Below are 6,395 nucleotides of genomic sequence, written 5' to 3' on the forward strand. Positions count from 1 at the left end.
TTGGTGGCCACCCTGATTGAATAATGCCTGGAGGAATTATCTGAGCAGTTTCTGAAAGTAATCGTAGATGATCTTTATTTATAGAATCCCTATAAAAAATGAAAAATCGGCGTAGGAATTTTGGTAGGGTTTATTGGAATAATATCGAAATGAAGAATAAAGTGGTAAATCTCCTAGAAGTAACAACTGAAAAAATCGGTGATAGAATCAGTGGAAAAATATGTGGAGGAAATCCTGGAATAACCGTTGTATTTTTTTCAGGCAGATCTATGTGAAAATTACTGGAAGTAATAATGTTGCAATGCTCTAAGATTTTTTTGACACAATTTGTGAAGGAATTCATTCCTTGTAAAATTGCTGGTACGATTCCTGGAGAAATTCATAAAGGTATTCCACGAAGAATCTACAGAATACCTGGAACATTTCTTGAAGCTTCCTCCAGAACTTGTGGAATAGTCAAAATACATTTTTGTTAACAAATTTGCCTTTACCTACCAACATTCAAATCCAAGTTCTGACAAAAATAATTAAAATAATCGTAAAAAGTAAGGGCTGAACATCTCTAGTAGCGTTTTGATAGCGGCGCATCCGAAAATTTTTCTGATTGAAGAGATTTTCTGTCACAAAAAGGACAATTCTATCCTGTCCTGTATTACTGATTCAAAAAAGTTTCCTCAGCCTTATATTTAATTATCGTCAGATCACGAAAATAGTGACTTTAGTGATCATTTTACTAAAACATTGACTTTAGTAACTTTTTGTTGCAAATAATGTCTTGTTAGTGACCATGTCGAAAAAACTGGCCAAGACACTAAAAAATAACTCGCTACCAGTTTTGAATGCAATGTTTTTGACTGGCAGACAACTCCTTAGAAAACACAACATACATTTTTCACATTTTATTTGTTTTACCTACAACAATAAATCTCGAAAACGTATTCAAATAGTCTCAAGTCAGAAAAAATGAACATACTTACTTTTTCGATCCTACGTGTTTCGCTGACAAAATTCCACACGTTCCGGCTCTTACACAACTAGTTTTCTCACTTTTAGAATATTTAATACCGGAATTACAAAACGGCGTAAGTAAGAATTTCAAATTTTGCAACCCAACCGCTACTTTCACCCGTTCTATGAAGAGACAAAGTGACTTAACCACGAGTCAAAACAAAACACTACTTGAGCCGATTTTACACTAGTAGAAAAACGTCGAAAGTAACTGAATGAAACGGCTTATCATTTTGTTATAATTATTTTTGTGGGAAATAATAGAAACTACTTAGTTTTGGAACGCGAGCTGATTGTGTGCAAAATTTAAGCGATGTACCTACACGGTGAAAAAATGTTAAAAAGTTGATTCATTTTAAAACAGTTTTAGAAGACAGGTTGTGATTCTTCCTAATTAGTTTTCTCAAAACCGTATTAAAGCAATTTACGTCGATTTGTAAAAGTAATCGAGAAATGTTTCATTTTGCGTCTAGGTAGTGAAAAAAGTTATGTAAATACCAAAAAATAAATTTTTGATTAAAATAAGGATATTGAAATGCGAATAAAAGAGCAGTGAATGGCGTCTTTAAGGTATCAGACGTACAAAAAAGGTGATGGAATTCCGATCTGACTAGACTCAGGAAACAATGTAGAAAGAGTTGGAACAGACGCCGTTCAGCTGGATCAGAGTCGTTCAAGTCGGCTCGCAAGGCTTACAAGAAGGCTCTTCGTTCTGCTGAACGATCCGGCTGGAAAAACCTTTGTACAAATGTTTCCAGTTTGAGTGAAATCAGTCGGTTGAACAAAATTCTTGCAAAATCTAAGGATTTCCAAGTGAACGAAATTCGCTTACCTAATGGTGACTTTACTTCTTCCGATGAAGAAGTTTTAGAATGTTTATTCAATACACACTTCCCCGGATGTGTGGACATAGCATCTACGGATGAACCAAATGTCTTTTCATGTAGTTACGAGTCTCTGGCCTTGGCTCGCAGTATCGTAACTACTGAATCGATTCAATGGGCACTTAATAGTTTTGCTCCTTTCAAATCTCCAGGAGCGGATGGGATTTATCCTGTTCTGCTCCAAAAGGGATTTGAGTCTATCAAACATGTTTTGAAAAAGCTACTTGTAAGCAGTTTTGCTACCGGGTACATTCCCAAATCCTGGCGTGATATTACTGTAAAGTTTATCCCAAAAGGAGGACGTGCGTCGTATGAGGAAGCGAAGAGTTTTAGACCAATCAGTATGACCTCTTTTCTTCTGAAATGTCTGGAACGCATTATCGATCATCACATCCGTGATGTTTATTTGGCAAACATGCCTCTTCATGTGAATCAACATGCTTACCAATCTGGAAAGTCCACGGTGACTCTTTTACACAAAGTTGTATACGATATCGAGAAAGCATTCGCTCAGAAGCAATCGTGCTTGGGTGTTTTCTTGGATATTGAGGGTGCCTTTGATAACGTGTCTTTCGATGCCATATTGGAAGCCGCACGAAACCATGGGCTACCTACAATGATTACCAATTGGATTCATCAAATGCTCAAAAACCGACATCTCTTCTCGACATTGCGTCAAGCAGCGATTCGAAAATTGAGTGTTTGCGGTTGCCCCCAAGGGGGAGTCTTGTCACCACTTTTGTGGAATCTCGTAGCAGATACGCTATTGAGGCAACTCAATAATTGCGGTTTTCCAACTTATGGATTTGCGACTATCTAGCTCTGATAGTTGGTATGTGCATATGCACTGGGCCGTCCCTTATTTTTCGAAAATGCGAAATGTTAAAAGTTCGTCATCGTAAAGTGCTCGTTTTGGTAAGAAAAAAATCAGGTAAAAATTTGAAGTCCGTACGTGAACGCTAAGTGGTCCCCCAACGACCCTAAAGGTATTGGGTGTAGATGACCCCGTGCGCCAAATCGAGCTCGCTGCTCTAGTGTACGCAACATGAGTACGAAAAGCCACTAGTAACAAATTGATAATCAGCATATAATTCGAGGTTAAATAATATTTTATACTGTGGATATCTTCATAACACTGCACGCTGACATAAAATTCATAACTTCAAAGGGATCGTTCAAATATTACGTAACGCGACAGAGGGAGGGAGGGAGTCTTCCGTAGTGTTACGGTCCACACAAAAAATTTAATTTTTCCATACAAAAGTTGTTATGTGGGGGAGGGAGGGGGTTTAAAATTGGCAAATTTTGCGTCACGTAATATTTGAATCATCCCAAAGAAAACAAACTTCTATGCTGATTATGAACGCGCGCAGAACAATTTGTTATTGGTGGCATTTCATACTCATGCTGCGTGCACTAGAGCAGCAAGCTCGATTTGGCGCACGAGGTCATCTACTCCTAATACCTTCAGGTCCGTTGGGGGACCACTTAGCGTCCATGTACGGACTTCAAATTTTTACCTGATTTTTTTCTTACCAAAACGAGCACATTACAATGACGAACATATAACATTTCGCATTTTCGTAAAATAAGGGACGACCTAATATGCACCCTATTCGACCTGATGCAAAGTGCTCTTCAGGTAGTCGAGAGTTGGTGTCGCCAATATGGACTTTCGGTTAACCCGAATAAAACATCTATTGTTCTTTTTACGGAAAGACGAAACCGCGATGGAATTCGACCTTTGCGTCTTTTTGGCACTGAGATTAATTTGACTGATCAAGTAAAGTATGTCGGAGTCATTCTAGATTCCAAACATTCATGGACACCTCACATTGATTTCAGAGTCAAAAAAGCTTGTATGGCCTTCGGTCAATGCCGGCGAACCTTTGGTAAAACTTGGGGCCTCAAACCCAAATATATCAAATGGATTTACACAACAGTTGTTCGACCAATATTGGCATACGGATGTCTTGTGTGGTGGCAAAAGGGCGAAGTGAGAACAATCCAATCAAAATTGGGCCATCTCCAAAGGATGTGCTTGATGGCGATGTCTGGTGCGTTCTCTACAACTCCCACAGCAGCGCTCGAGGCCCTTTTCGACGTTGCGCCACTACACATATATCTTAAACAAGAAGCACTTTCTTGCTCTTACCGTTTATGGGTACTGGATCTACTGGAGAAAAATCCAGTGAATCGTAGATCTACACACACTTCGTTGTTTCCACTTTTGGTGAATTGGGACAAAATTGTCCTTGCTCCAAGTGATCTCACAATTGCTTGTAACTTTCCTTACAGGACATTTACCACACAATTCCCTTCATGGGAAGAGTGGACGTCTGGCTATTTGGAAAGAAGTATAACAAACAATATAGTATGTTACACTGATGGCTCCCTTCTTGAAGGTAGAGCTGGTGCAGGAGTATATTCTCGTTAGCTAAGGCTGAATCAGTTTTACTCACTTGGTAGAAACTGCACCGTTTTTCAGGCGGAAATATTTGCTCTTATGTGTGGAGTGCAATCAGCACCAGGCATTGAAGACGTGAGCGAGCTTGATGAGCTTGAACTTCAAGCAATCAAAGCCACCATATTATGTGAGCGAACTGTGCCACTCACTCAGAAACTAGTTAGTGATCATGAAAGATCACTGTTGAAATAAACAATGAGCTTGGAATTTCACTTAGCAACAGTAATCCAACACCAAGCGTATCAGCCTCACGACTACTAGTGTACGGTGTGAGCAAAGCAAACCAAATGTCACTGTAAAAACCAATTTTAAGAGCTTCAATCTTCAACGTTTGGCTTTTTTTCTTGCTTTTCCATCCAATATTTGGCCTATCCATTTCCATATATTTGATAATAAAGTCTTGTGGAACATATCAGTAAGGAAACGAAAGCTCAACTCTAGAGCAGTCGTATCCTCTGCCACCATCAGCAGAACCAGGTGCTGCGGTCAGAATATTTTTTTCCCAGACTTCGTGTACAGTACGGAATGCACCTACCATTATTAGAATAAGCAGCGGTCATCAATCGATATTAGTAGGTGCCTTCAATGCACTCCTACTGCACGATGCAAATTTACGCGCACAACAGGGAGGTTTTACGGAAGCTATTGTGCCACAAGATGGATCGTATAGATGTACTTTCTATTGCAAAATTTCAAATAATTCGGCCAAGAAGATGCCCAAGTACTTCTTTACCTAAAAGGACTGCAGTATTCACTAATTTAACACATGTCCTCTATTGCAACATAAGATCAAGAAATAAAAACTGAAATGAATTTCAGGCACTGGTAACCCATCCAGAAACAAAATTGTTTTGCCGAATAAAACCAAATTTGTCCGCCGCATTCAGGACAATAAACTAATATAATGAGCCCTCAAAAATATCACACTCTGAATCGAAAACATTTTATCTGCCTGTACACTTTTAGACCATTGTTATTCGAGAAAAACACTATTCCTCAATACACTCCGATTCGGTCAAATAACTGCCGTGATCAGTTGATTTCTGTTGCTGATCGGCGCAGATCACAAAGGGTTTGATCAATGATCATCAACGCTCAACGAGCTTGGCGAATCACGGCCTATCCCTTAGCTTATCATCAAGTGTGCCTAAAATAGACTGATTTTTGCTCATGAGCTGAGCATTTTCAATACCTGATCAGCACTTCAACAGCGCGTAATGGGTAAAGTCATATACTTCTGTTCAGATAGTCAGGCTGCTATAAAAGCTCTCGCTTCGGCCAACTCAAGGTCGAAGCTTGTTATCGCATGTCGAACTCAAATTGAGGAACTGAATTCAGTCAACTCTGTAAACCTTGTATGGGTACCTGGCCATTCTTCCATCGCTGGAAATGAATTGGCTGATGAGCTAGCTCGCGATGGAGCATCGCATGACTGCATTGGCCCTGAGCCGGCTATTCCAATTTCGAAGTGCTGGGTGAAGCTTCAGATAAACTCTTGGGCGGCAACTCAGCACAAGCAATATTGGAATAGTTTGGAGTCGTGTTGTTGTACATTACTGAGCCATCTCCAAAGGTGGCGAAGTATTTAACAAATCTGTCAAAGCAGAATTGCAGTCTTTTGGTCAGAGCGTTGACAGGCCACTGCCGACTCAACTATCACATGGCAAATATTCAGCGTGCTGACTCATTTGTATGTGATAGTTGTGACTCCGATTATGGAACTTCGTATCACCTGATATGTAACTGTCCAGTTTTTGCGCAAATGCGATTCCAATTACTTGGTAAACACTTATTAAGTGAAACTGAATACAGAAGCCTGAATCTTCAGGACATCCTGTTATTCTTAACCCGCTGTGGTAATGAGCTATAGGCTCTCTTTACGCTCATGCGTTTTGCAGTGCCCTTTTTAGGGCGCTGTTCGAACCCATTGTGGTATGGAGCTACATGCTCTCATTTCGCTTATGCGATCTTCCCTCTTCAAGGGACCCCACTCCTAGTTCCTCCCATCTTTCCCTTCCTTTTCCTCTCCCATCGGG

The sequence above is a fragment of the Aedes aegypti genome, unplaced genomic scaffold (assembly GCF_002204515.2).
Source record: "Aedes aegypti strain LVP_AGWG unplaced genomic scaffold, AaegL5.0 Primary Assembly AGWG_AaegL5_hic_scaff_735_PBJ_arrow, whole genome shotgun sequence".
NCBI classification, from domain to species: Eukaryota; Metazoa; Arthropoda; class Insecta; order Diptera; family Culicidae; genus Aedes; species Aedes aegypti.